The sequence below is a fragment of the Vicugna pacos genome, chromosome 9, assembly GCF_048564905.1.
Source record: "Vicugna pacos chromosome 9, VicPac4, whole genome shotgun sequence".
In the NCBI taxonomy this organism is placed as follows: Eukaryota; Metazoa; Chordata; class Mammalia; order Artiodactyla; family Camelidae; genus Vicugna; species Vicugna pacos.
Window position 1 is genome coordinate 22,147,001 of NC_132995.1, and position 15,095 is coordinate 22,162,095.

A 15,095-nucleotide genomic window follows, 5' to 3' on the forward strand; every position below is an offset into this window, starting at 1 on the left:
TTTGATGTAAAGGACAACTGCATAAAACAATACTTATGAAACTGTGTAGATGTAGGTGCAATTTGTATGACAGTGACAGCATGAGGAGGGGGAGGGAAAAGACTGATACCAAAGCAAAGTTTTTGTGTACTGTTGAAATTAAGTTGGTATTCATGTCAACTAGATTGCTTTAAAACAAGATGTAAATTATAATCTCCAGGGCAATGGAAGAGAAGGAGGAGGAGGAAGAGGAGGAGGAGAAGAAAAAGATAAAATAAACAAATTAAAATGACACACTTGAAAATGCTTACTTTGTACAAAAATGTGTAGTAATAGAGGAATGGGAAAAAAAGACATATAGAAAGTAGACAGCAGTTGTAACTTCAATCTGATAAGAAATTACATTAATGTAAATGAATTAAACATTCTAATCAAAATACTAAAGGCAGAAATAAATGGAATAGACAATAGATGAACAATAGAGAATAATCAACAAAAGGAATAGTTGGTTCTTTGAAAAGATCAATAAAATTGACAAATTTTATCTAGTACTGAAAAAAAAAGAGAGAAGATTCAAATTACTAAAATGAGAAATGAAAGGATGTCACTACTGCCCTTACAAAAATAACAAGGAATGTAAGGGAATACCATGGATAATTATATAGCCAATACATGAGATAATGTAGATGAAATGGATAAATTCCTAGAAGGACATAAATGACTGAAGCTAATTCAAGGAGAAATAGAAAACTCAAATAATCCTACAGTAAGTAGTAACTGAAATAGCAATCCAAAACTTTCACACAAAGAAATGCTAGGCCCGTATGGCTTTGTTGGTGAATTCCATCAACTACTTAAAGAAAAAACAAAAACAAAAACAAAAACAAACAAAAAATGCTTCACAAATTCATCTGAAAATAAAAAGGTGGGCACACTTCCCAATTCATTCAATGAGACTAGTATCACACTGATACGAAAACCAGACAAAGGGATCACAAGAAAACTAAAGACTATCTCTTATGAATATAAATGCAAAAAATCCTCAACAGAATACAAGCAAATCCAAAACAGTAACATATAAAATAGACCACCATTAAGTGGGATGTATCCAGGTATGCAAAGGCAGTACAACATACAAAAGTCAATTCATGTAATACACCATATTAATAGAATAATGGATAAAAACTAGGAATAGAACTTCCTCCACTTGACAGAGAACATCTATGAAAAACCTGAAGCAAAGATCATACATAATGCAGAAGCACTGAATTATTCCCTCCCAAAATCAACATTGTATTAGAGGTTCTAGTCAAATCAATCAGACAAAGAAAATAAAGCCTCTAGATTAGAAAGAAAGAAATGAAACTGTTTTGATTCCAGATGACATGATATTATATATTGAAATCACAAGGAATCCACAAAGGAAAAATAGAAAAGAAAAAAAAATCCTCTTAGAATTAATAACCCAGTCTGACCAAAATTGTAAGACACAGATGAATATATGAAAAGTAATTACATTTCTATTCAACAGTAGTGAATAATCTAAAAATAAAATGAAGGAAACCTTTTCATTTACAATAGCATCAAAAAGAATAAAATAATTAGTAATATTAAGAAAAAATATGTGGAATACTGAGAAAAATATCTGAAACTTGTATATTGAAAACTAAAATACTACTGATAGAAGTTAAAAATGACCTAAAATAAATGGAAAGCTCTTCTGTGTTCATGGATCAGAAGCCTTATTATTGTTAGGATGGCCATTGTCCTCAAAATGACCTATACATTCAATGCAGCTCTGGCTTTTTGGCAGAAATGAACAAGCTGTTCCTAAAACTAATATGTAAATGCAAGATACCCAAAACAGTCAAAACAATCTTGAAAAATAACAAAGTTTTGAAGTTTCCAAATTCAAAACTCACTAACAAAACTGTGATCCATACAGTGTGGTACTTGCAGAAAGGACAGAAAAATAGATTGAGAGAAAAGAACTAAGAGACCATAAACAAAGTCTTACATGCAGCCATTTAATTTTTGACAAAGGTGCCATGACAATCCAATGGGGAAAAATAATCTTTACAAAAATGATGCTGGGACACCTGTACATACACCTGGAAAGAAAGAAAACTGAACTTTTATCTTAACACCATTTATGGAAATTAACTCAAAATAAATCACAGACCTGAAACTATAAAACATTTAGAAAATGAACAATGAGGAAATCTTCAGGACTTTGGATTACAAATACTTGTAATATATGACACCAAAAGCACAAACAACAAAAGAAAAAAATCAAGTAAACTGGACTTCAGTGAAATTAAAAACTTCTGTGCTTCAAAGGACTTCATCAAGAAAGTAAGAAGACAATCCACAGGATGGATGAAAATATTTCCAAAATTTTCCCTGATAAGGGACTTTTATCCAGAATAGACAAAGAAGACTTAAAACATGACAATACAAAGACAAATGTAATTAAAATGGGCAAAGAATTTGAATATATGTTTCTCCAAAGAAGACATACGAATGGGAACTAAGCACATAAAAAGATGTTCAACATCAGTAGGCATTAGGGAAACAGAAATCAAAATCACAATGACATACCACTTCATACCAACTAGGATGACAAATATATATGATATATGATATATAAATATGAATCTATAAACCCAGTAATAAAAAGTGTAGATGAGGATTTGGAGAAACTGGACTCCTCATACATTACTTCTGGACATATACAATGCTTCAGTCACTTTAAAAGCTATATTAGCAATTCCTCAAAATGTTAAAAGCAGAATACATCCCAGCAATTCCATTTTTTGATATATCCTGAAGAGAAGTGAAAATATGTGTTCACACAAAAACTTGTCCATGAGCATTTACAGCAGAATTATTCATCATCAACTGATGGATGGATAAGCAATGTGGTGTATTTATAACTACGGCATATTATTTGAATACAAAAAGGAATTTGGGTATTGATATATGCTACACTATGGATGAGCCTTGACAACGTCACACTAAATGAAAGACGATAATCAAAAAAGGCAGCATACTGTATGGTTCTACTTATATGAAATGCCTAGAACAGGCAAACCTGTAGAGGCAGAAAGTAGAGTGGTGGCTGTTGAGGGCTAAGGGAAAGGAAGGTTAGGGACTGACTTACTAAAGGGTACTGGTTCCTTTTGGTGGTGATGGCTACACAACCCTGAAATGTACATAAAACCCTAATGCACACTTTCAAAGGCTGCATTTTACGGTATGTGAATTATATCTCCATAAACCTGTTATTCTTGAAGCTGAGCCCACCTATGGAGCAACTGACACAGCACTGACTGTGGCATCCGAACGGGGAGTGACCCACCCGCCCACCGCGAAGGAGAGCAGCACCTGACCCAGTGTTGGAGGGGTGCAGTCTTCTTGCCAATGGACACTGTGAGCAGCACAGATGAGGGGGCCAACAGAGCAAGCTGAGTTCATGAAACAGGGAGAAGACACAAAGACCTCTCAATAAAACCATTAAGAGCATTCAGTCTCTAGGAGAACACATCTTTGTTTTTAAAATCTTTTTATACCTGTTTTATTTTCTATTAGCTTTTTAATCTTTACTTTTTAAACAGTTCTATATGTTTACAATTCTCATTTCATTTTTAATTCTCTTGGATTTGATCTGTTATTGATTATTCACAGGTTTTAAATATTGTGTTTTGAGTTTTTTCTTCTTTGCATTAAGGTTTTAAAAAGACATCTCAACTCGATTCCTATTCTTCTTCAACTTGCTCTTCTATTATTGATTATACACTGTTTTCAAACCTTCTTTTCCTCCATTCTTTTAAAATTCTATTTCTCTCTCTCATTTTTAAGTTTTATTCCAGCATAGGCCTTAGATAGATAAAGAAATAAACCCCTTTAAGGGCCACAATAGATAACTGATACTCCTTAAGCCACAGTGCCAGAGAGATATGAGCAGTTGAAGAAGCAGAGAAAGTATTCCCAATTAAAAGAGAAAGAGAAATCCCCTGAAAGAATGATCAATGAAATAGATATTAATGGCCTATTAGATCAAGATTTCTAAAAAGAAGTGATCGAATTACTGAAGGAACTAAAAGAGATAGTATTTAGAGACATAAAATATGTCAAAAACAAAATAGTAGCTATAAAGAAGAGCCAAGTAGAATTGGTAAATTCATTGGCTGAAATGAGATCTGACCTAAAGGCAGTACAACTCAGGCTAGATAATGCAGAGGAACGAATAAGTGACCTAGAAGACAGGACAACAGAAAGCACACAATCAGAACAGTTGAGAGAAAAAAATAAAAAACAATGAAAACAATATATGGAACCTATGGGATAATATAAAGCATGCCAATCTATGCATCATAAGAGTTCCAGAAGGGGAAGAAAGAACAAAGGGGATGGAGAAGGTATTTAAAGAAATCATAACTGAAAAATTCCCAAACATAAAGAAAGAATCAGACACCCAAGTACAGGAGGCTCAGAGGTTCCCAAACAGGAAAAGCCTAAAGAGACACACACCAAGACATAACAAAATCAAGATGGCCAGACTGAAGGATAAAGAAATGATCCTAAAGGCAGCAAGAGAAAAACAAAGAGTGAGTTACAAGAGATGGCTCTCAGCTGATTTCTCTACAGAAACACTGTAGGCCAGAAGGGAGTGGAAAGATATATACAAAGTCCTGAATGAAAAAACAGATGCAGCCTAGGATACTTTCTGCAGCAAGGCTATCCTTTAGAACAGAGGGAGAGGTAATGAATTTCACAGAGAAGAAAAACTAAAAGACTTTAGCAACACTAAACCCATGCTAAAAGAAATATTGTAAGGTACACTCTAAATAAAAAAGAAGCAGGATGATACAGAAATGAGAGCTCATAACTGGAAAGGTGATAACTACCATGAATTACAAATAGAATGAACATGAAATTGTAAAAGAAGACATCTAAATCATTGAGTGGGAGAGGGAAGCAAGAAAATATAGAGTATTTTTTCTTTCTTCTTTTTTCTTAAATTTTTCGTTCTAGGTAGGATGGGTTAGAGATTGCATTACTATCTGTTTAGTACACACAGTTACAGTAATTGCTTAACAGACTTACAAAAAAGTGTAACCACAAGCCAAAAACTTACAAGTGAGTAACAAAAACTAAATACAATCCAAGATAACAGAAAGGAAAATTACCATACCACAAAAGGAAGAAGAAAGGAACAAAGAAGAAATATGAAATCAACTGCAAATAAAAGTTCAAATAGCAATAAACACTCATTTATCATTAATTACTCTAAATGATAATGGACTAAATGCTCCAGTCAAAAGACAGAGTGGCAGACTGGATAATAAAGCAAAAAACTTCAATAAACTGCATACAAGAGACACATTTTAGGGAGAAGGACACATATAGATTGAGAGTGAATGGACGGAAAAGGATATTCCATGCAAATGGAAACTCCAAAAAAGCAGGTATAGCAGTTCTGATTTCAGACAAAATAGACTTTAAAACAAGGGCCATAAAGAAAGATAAATAAAGGCATTTTATAATGATTAAAGGAGCAATACAAGATGAGGCTATTACAATCATTAATATATATGCATCCAACATGAGCACCTAAGTACATAAAACAACTACTAACAGAGATAAACGGGGAAATTGATGGGAATACAATCATTGTCAGAAGTTTTAACACCACATTAACATCACTAGACAGATCTTCCACACAAAAAATAAATAAGGCAACAGAGAAATTAAATGATACAATAGAAAAATTAGATTTAGTGGATATTTTCAGAGCATTACAACCCCCCAAAATAGGATATACATTCTTTTCAAGTGTGCGTGGAACATTTTCTAGGATTCATCATGTACTTGGTCACAAAAGAAGCCTCAAAAATTTTAAGAAGATAGAAATTATCTCAAGTATCCTTACTGACCACAATGCCATTGAAACTAGAAATCTCTTCAGAGAAACAAAGCATAAAAAAAAGGAAAGCATAGAGATTAAACAACATGCTATTAAACAAAAATGGGTCAATGATGAAATCAAAGTTGAAATTAAGGAATACATTGAGACAAATGAAAATGAAAACAACCACAAAAAACTTATGGGACAAAGCAAAAGCAGTGCTAAGAGGAAAGTTTAGGGCGATACAGGCCTTCCTCAAAAATGAAGAACAATTTCAAAAAAACAATCTAACCCACCAGTTAAAAGAACTAGATACTGAAGAGTAAAAACACCCAAAAAGTCAGCAGAAGGAAGGAAATAATTAAGATCTGGGAGGAAATAAATAAAATAGAGATTAAAGAAATAGAGAAAATAATCAATCAAACCAAAAGCAATTTTTTGAAAGAGTAAATAAAATCGAGAACCTCTGGCCAAACTCACAAAGAAGAAAAAAGAGAGCACAAATTTGCAAAATAAGAAAGGAAAATGGAGAAATTACAACAAATAACATAGAAATATAGACTATCATATGAGAATATCATGAAAAACTACATAAAAAAAGGGATAACCTAGAGGAGATGGACACGTTTCTGGAAACATACAGTCCACTAAAACTGAATCAAGAAGAAACTGACCACTTGAACAAAATGATCACTAGGAATGAAATCGAATTAACAACAAAAAAAAATCCCTACAAATAAAATCCAGAACTGGACAGCTTCACCAGGGAATTCTACCACACATACAAAGAAGTACTCATACCAGGCCTTCTCAAACTCTTCCAGAAGATTGAAAAGAAGGAATATTCCCAAACTCATTCTATGAAGCCACAATCACCCTGATACCAAAACCAGGCAAAGACACCACCAAAAAAGAGAATTACAGAACAATATCACTGATGAACACAGATGCAAAAAAAGTCCTTACCAAAATACTAGCAAATAGAATTCTACAGCACATAAAAAAGATTATACAACATGCTCAAATGGGGTTCATCTCAGGGACACAAGGGTGGTTCAACATATGCAAATCAATCAATGTAATACTTCACATCAACAAGAGAAAGGACTAAAACCACATGATCATCTCAATAGATGCATAAAAGCTTTTGATAAAATTCAACACCCATTTATGATAAAAATTCTCACCAAAGTGGGTATTGAGGGAACATAACTCAACATCATGAAAGCTATATATGACAAACCTACAGCCAGCATAGCACTGAACGGTGAAAACCTCAAAAGCTTCTCACTAAATTCTGGGACAAGACAAGGATGCCACTATCACCACTCTTATTCAACATAGACTTGGAAGTCCTGACCATAGCAATCAGGCAAGTAAGAGAAGTAAAAGGGGTCTAAATTGGAAAAGAAGAGGTAAAAGTGTCACTACATTCAGATAACATGACACTATATATAGAAAACCCTAAAAGGTCCACACCAAAACTACTAGAGCTGATCGAAGAATTTAGCAAGGTAGCAGGTTACAAGATTAATGTTCAAAAATCAGTTGCATTTCTTTACACTAATGATGAATCAACAGAAAAAGGAAGTAAAGAAATAAAACACTTTAAAATAGCACCCAAAGTAATAAAATTTCTAGGAATAAATCTAACCACAGAGGTGAGAGAATTTTACACAGAAAACTATAAACCATTGGCGAAGGTAATTGAAGAAGACTTTAAAAAATGGAAAGGTATCCCAAGCTCTTGGATTGCAAGAATCAATATTGTTAAAATGGTCACACTGCCCAGGGCAATATACAGATTTAATGCAATCCCTGTAAAATTACCCAAGACATATTTCATAGAACTAGAACAAATCACAATAAAATTTATATGGAACCATCAAAGACATAGAAATTCCAGGGTATTACTGAAGAAAAAAAAGAAAGAGCCTGGAGGAATAACTCTCCCAGACTTCAGACAATACTATAGAGTTACAGTCATCAAGACAGCATGGTATTGGTACAAATACATACATATAGACCAATGGAACAGAATAGAGAACCCAGAAATGAACCCAGAAACTTTTGGTCAACTAATCTTCGACAAAGGAGGCAAGAATATACAATGGAATAAAGACAGTCTCTTCAGCAAGATAAACATAAGACAAGATACAATAAACCTCCTAGAAGAAAATACAGGCAAAATATCTGACATACATCTCAGAAATGTTCCCTTAGGGCAGTCTACCCAAGCAATAGAAATAAAAGCAAGAATAAACAAATGGGACCTAAAGAAACTTACAAGATTCTGCACAGCAAAGGACACCATATGTAAAAAAAAAGACAACCTACAGAATGGGAGAATATTTTTGCAAATGAAACTGACAAAGGCTTGATCTCCAGAATATATAAGCAGCTCAAATGACTTAATAAGAAACAACCAAATAACCTAAACCAAAAATGGGCAGAAGACCTAAACAAGCAATTCTCCAAGGAAGACATACAAATGATCAATGGGCACATGAAAAAATGCTCAATGTCACTAATTATCAGAGAAATGCAAATCAAAACTACAATGAGGTATCACCTCAAACCAGTCATAATGGCCATCATTCAAAAATCCACAAATGACAAATGCTAGAGAGGCTGTGGAGAAAGGGGTACCTCCTACACTTCTGGTGGGAATGCAGTGTGGTGCAGCCACTGTGGAAAACAGTATTGAGTTCCCTCAAATGTCTAGGAATAGACTTGCCATATGACCCAGGAATCCTGCTCCTGGGCATGTATCCTGAAGGAACCCTACTTCAGGATGACACCTGCATCCCAATGTTCATAGCAGCACTATTTACAGTAGCCAAGACATGGATACAGCCTAAATGTCCATCAGCAGATGACTGGCTAAAGAAGTGGTATATTTATACAATGGAATACTACTCGGCCATAAAAACTGACAATTTAGGGCCATTTGCAGCAACATGGATGCTCCTGGAGAATGTCATTCTAAGTTAAGTAAGAACGGTAACAAGGAATAAAGACAATTACCCACAGGTACAGTTATTTTGATTAAAATATCCACACAGAAAGCAAGTCACCCCCACGACTGCTGCCAGGAGGAGCATCTGAGTGTAATAGCCCAGCCAAGCAAAGTAGATTCTGAACTTCTCTCCTTAGAATTTCCTGCAGAAAGACAGAAGGAAGTTTCAGAAGACACAAATAATCACTCTGTAGCTTCATCCTCATGTTAATTTATTTTTTTCTTTTTTGGGGGGCATAACTAGGTTTATTTATTTGTTTTTAAATGGAGGCATTGGGGATTGAACCCAGGACTTCATGCATGCTAGACATGCACTCTACCACTGAGCTATACCCTCCCTCCATCATATTAATTTCTGATTCTAAATCAAGGGGGCTTTAAGTTTAATCCTCCGACTCAATTCACTCTTAAAACATATGCGTTTTCATAGCAGCCCCCAAATTCTACCGTGAAATAAGAAGTGTTTTATGTATCATAGAAGTACAGATCACTGGCTCACCTGCTGAAGAGAGATAAATGAGAACAGAGCAAAGGAGAGGACGAGGCTGACTCCAGAGCAGATGCAGGGGATCATCACCACTCACTGGACAGTCTGGCACATTCAACAAATCCCCCCAAAAATCATTCTTAACAGGCTTGATACAAGTGGACATCAACAAGTGGCTCAGTCATCTGCTCCTGCCTTATCTCGGGAATGTCCCTGGAGCAAATACATCGTAAACCACAGATAATAAGGAAATGGCTGATAATGATAACAACTGGGAGTGCAATGTCTGTCTGACAAAATATTTATAAAACTCATTGTGGGAATGGGAGAGGGCAGGAGGGATGTGACTGAGGAAGGCACTGCCCTGTATTCTTTGTATCTAGCACGTCTGTTGTTCCTAGGTTTTAAAACCTCTTCTCAGTTAACCTGGAGTAGATGGAACAGGCCAGGGAGGCAAGATTAGAAGAAAGGAGGCAGGGCATTAAGTGGTGCCAGGCTGATCCTAAAAGGGAGACCGACACAGACAGGCAGACACAGAGAGTTTAGGGATGAGGCGGAACAATGAGACGGCGGCTCAGGTGTGTCTTGCTGTTGCTGAACCTTCCCTCAACTGGCTCACTGATGACTTGGCAGTGCTGGGTAAAACCTGTGGATTTCCTCAGCTCTGAGTTCTCTCTGAGGCTTCCGGCTCAGTCTGGAGCTGAGATGAGTTCCGTGGGCTTAGCCTAGGGGGGACTCAGCTCCGAGAATAGCCTGGAATCCTGGAAAACTTCACGCAGGAACCCCGGAGGCTGGACCAGCACTCACAGGGCTGCTGTGAGACCAGCTCCATAGTCAGAGCCCTGGGCATGGACCATTCCATGGGGAAAAGGGCTGAGCCCGATGCCAAATCAGATAGGAGCGAAAAAGTGTGTTCATTCTCATGTGACTGGGCTTTGTGGCCTGGCTCACGGGTGGCAGGCTCAGGATGGTGTCTGGCAGAGAAAACCCTGGCAATGGGTTTGAGATGTCTTGGACTCTTTCTTGTTAAGCTTTTTGTAATACATTCTTATCAACTATCCATCCTGAAAATGCCAAATTCAAAACTGAAAGAATGTTAGAAGTTGCCTGCTCTAACTGCCCAATGGTAAACACACCCTGCTACAGTTAGAGAGCTGGTCAGGCAGCCTCTGCCTGGATATTTACAGTGACGGGGAGTTCATTACTTCCAAAGGTTACAAGTCGGCAGGAAGGTCAGACAGAATTTTTGAACCTTAAACAGATATCTGCCTCCTAGTCCTTGCTGAAAGGCAAGGAATAATGAGGATCCCTTCAAATGTAGTTTTGCCTGATTGTTATCTCTCTCTGTCAAAAGCACCCCAATTTTTTTTTCAAAATTCAGCTTTGATTTCTTTTTATCAAAGTAATGCCATACATTTAATAAAGAGTCAAACAGTTCTCGAACACCGATTGTAAAAAGGAGCAGTTCCCATCAACCGCCCCATTTCCTGGCCAGAAACAACCACGTTCAGCTCCTACTGCTGACTCTTGGAATACTTACTCCCTTTCTCTGACTAATATCCTTGTAACACAGCCTACTGACTTTTTCAGCTTTATGTATCACCTATTTAACTTTCTGTTTTGGAAAATGAGGATTCAGCTCTCTTTCAAACCCCATCTCATCTACACACCCAGACCTTCATTCTTCCAACCTTTTGATACAATTACATTATAATTTTCATCAGCTCAGTATCCTTGATTTACATTATTATTACTCTGTACAGACTATTCAAAGCTGTAGCAATTTGTGCTAGTCTTACCTTTTCTTCCCTACTTCGTTTTCCTGGAGTTAATAATTGTCTTGGTTTTTCATAGCTTAGATTTCTGTGCACTTAATAATTCAACCTCAGACCTTCTCTTAACGAACAACTTTCACAATACTTTCCAATACATTGTCTACAAATTTCATCTCCTTGAATAAATCTCCTCAGATCTCCTTCCACATGGATTAACGACATGCTAGTCTTGTCACAGAGCTCATGGGGCCACTAGTGGGAAGTAACATGGGAATACATGGACCAGGATCAGGGAAAAGGTCAACATAATTGCCTTAGCAATACATACTTAAAATAGTAGGAAAATTGTTTTCTTTACAAACACAAACACACACACAAACCCCAAAAGCCCATAAAGAATGATTAAAGAGTGGTCAAACCCATTGCCCTGCCTTCAAATTCTGTATAACATAAAACAAAAATAACAGAAGGAAGATATCATATAAATATGAATCTCAAGGGGGATTGGGTACACTCAGTGGCAGAGTGTGTGCTCAGCATGCTTAAGGTCCTAGATTCAATCTTCAGTACCTCCATTAGAAAAAAAAATTAAAAAGAAAAAAAAATTATCAATTTTAAATATTTACATATTAACAAATATCCTCCTTTAAAACTGTGTTCTAAAGGATAACCCGGGTTAAGGAGAAAGTACCTCTTCATGACTGTGATCCTGCTGATAATTGAGGGAGGAAATTAGAGTATGACCACATGAAATAAAATTCCTTATGAAATAATGATCCCGGGTGACAATCATTATTGGCTGCTGTCATCACAAAAAAGAGAGTCAAATGTAATATTATGTACCTTATGACAGGAGTACAAAACTTCACATAACAATTATTTTTGCACAAAGTTGAACCTCAATCAGATCAAGCTTTTAGGGGAGGATTAAATCACTTAGCTAAAGCCAATACATAGGATGGAGAAACAAGTCTAACACCATAGGGGAGAATGAAATCAGCCAAACAGGAAATAGAGAAACCCCTCAGCAATTTCAAGGAAAATGAGAAACAGGAAAATTATAGATTAGAACGCACTTGAGAGATATGCTAGCTGCAATGTCTGAATCTTGTCTGGATCTTGATTTCAACCCCAAAACTACTTAAAAGTGTATTTTTGTGACAAGCAGGGAATTATTTTGTAACCCTAAAAAAAAGGAATATTCCAATTTTATTTGAAAGAGACCTTGTCATTTCACTAATGAAAGGTTAAGCTATGTAGGATTGTCTTCAAAATGACCCCATAGTGGGGGAGGGGAGGAGATGGAGATGAAAGATGCAACAACAGTGACTCTGAGTTTATAATTCTGGAGCTGGGTGACTGATAACACCCAGGCAGGCTGGCTGTACTGTTCTCTCTATTTCTGTACATGTTTGAATCTTTCCATAAAATGTGAAACAACAAATAGACTTCAGTGTTTTAAAACCCTCACTTTGAAGGTTAAGAGGTTTGCCCAAGTAGGTGGGCACCTGCATGGGGCACTGAGATAAGAAAGAACAGACACCTGGCTCCAGACCGACCTGGGGCTACCTTGACCCTCCTCTTCTCCTAACCATCCACAGCCAGCCCATAACTGCATCCCGTCAGCCCCACTCCCCAAATGCATTCCTCATTGGCTCCCACCATCTCTCAACTGGCCCAATCCAAGAGCCTCCTACCTGGCCTCCCTGCTTCCTGGGTCCCTGCCATACATTCTCCACATTATCTTTGCAAAATGTGAGTGAGAGAAAATTACTTAAGTGCTTAAGCTATCATGACTGCTTCTCACTGCGCTTAGAGTCTACACTCCTTTCCGTGCTCCTGATGCCCTTCTAAACCTCGCGTCTCATCACTCTCACCAGCGCTGGCTCCAGTGTCTCCACAAACCTGCTGAGCACATTTGTGCCTCGGGGCCAATGGACAAGCTGCCTCTATTCCATGGGTGACTTTTCCCAGATCTTCAAATTCCAGCCTCCTTATCGCCATCTCAGCTCACATGTAACCTACTCAAAGATAGCTTTCTTAACTCACTTCCCCCCAAGTCTCCCATCTCAACACTGTGTTATTTCTTCATTTCAATCTGACATTGTTTCCTTATTTGCACGATTATTTTTGTTTTCTCGGTTGTCCTTGGCCTCCATCCCCCCAGCAGCCTTGCCCAAACAGCATAAGCCCCCGGGGAGCAGCCGGCGCTGGTGCTCTGAGAAGACACATGCTGAGCGCGACATTACAATCACGTGGTGTAGTGAAACGGTGTCGAACAGCAGATACAGAAAAGCAGTGAGAATTTCTCTCTTATTTTATAATTTAAATGAAATATAACATTTACTCCTATGTAATGAAGAATTTGGTAGGTCTTTGTTCCCAGTTCCTAGGCAGCAACCGCTAAAGCCTCGAAATTTCCCAAGATAAGAGTGTCTTTGCTATTCATGGTGGAACCTTGGATGGCTTGTGTTCATGAGATGACTCAGGATGGGGACTGGACAGCCAGAGACACCAACCATGTGATTAGAGGAGTGGGGCTTTGAGCTTTGTGACAAGTGAGTGGCCACCAGGAGAGGAAGGGGCTCAAAATTTAGGGCTAAGGAAAGGTTTGACTTACAGTTAGGGTTTGGGTTAGCCATGTCGGTAGTGACCCAATAAATCATGGCTTTGTAATAAAGCCTGCAGTAAAAACTTGGGGCAACGAAGCTCAGAGCTCCTGTGAGCTTCCTGGTTGGTAACACTCTTGGAGGACTGTCACACTCAGATGCCATGAGGACAACCCTGAGCCCTTCCCACTGGGGTGCTCTCCACAACAGCTCACCTGATGAGACCTAAGGGCTGCTGCTTGTCTGTGCTTCGAGGAGGAGCCCATTCCCTGTACAGAAGGCCCTGATCACTGGGGCAGCTGAGGTCCTCTGACGGAGGCTGAAGTGGCACTGGGAATCAGAAGCAAACAGATGAGCGTCACTGTCACAAAATGTTCACATGTTCTGTTGATAAAATTTGGTGCTAACACTTCATGGTCATTTGTAAATAAGGGGCCCTCACTTGCCAGGAGGGATGGAGGTACCATATAATTTTTCATAATTCTCACCCAGGATTAATATTAACCCCTTGAGGGTCATTTGCAAACGTGGGTGGAAAGGAACGCTTGGATGTCACAGTCCTGGGACCACCGTGGGTACCTGGTGAGAGCCTTGCAGATGCTTAATGTTCTACAACCGGGCCAGTGTTCCACAGCAAAAATCTAGTCCACCCAAGTGCCCAAACTGCTGCAGTGGAGGGACACCTGATGGTCCAGCCCCCTCTTTGGACACCCGGAGGAACTTGGACCCTGACAGGTTAGGGGCAGGGTCAATTCTAAAACCCAGGCATTTTTGTCCCCACAATTCAGTAGTTATTCGGTGACAGCACATGGAATATAAACAACAAAGTAACTTGACATGATGTTATATATTTAGCTTACTCAAGAAACAAAGTTTAAATCCAGTCATTCTCCTTCCCACCTGACCTACTTTCCTTTGTCTTGTACTAGCACCAGATTATTACCCACCCAGCCTTAACAAGGGTCCTGACTCCACTTACCTCCCTCCCAAACACCACATGAGATGACTCCTCAGCCTGGATGTGGGACCAGCAATTACAAGAAGCTTTAGTGGAAAAGAACTGGTTATGCACAGATACCAACTAAACACTGTAGTTTCCTGGTGTCCCACAATAGTAATCATGACAGCTGTTTGCAAGTGTCCCCAAAGTTCATTTAAGACTCTCACTGCTAATTTTGCTGGGACATAAATATGAAACATGTGGACTGCTGGGCTGGACTGCTAAGCTGGGTCTCTAATCCAGGAAGCTCAGTGTCTGCTCCCTGCACCCAGCTCCCTGTTCTGTTCATGCATATGCATCAAGAAGCTGTTTAGT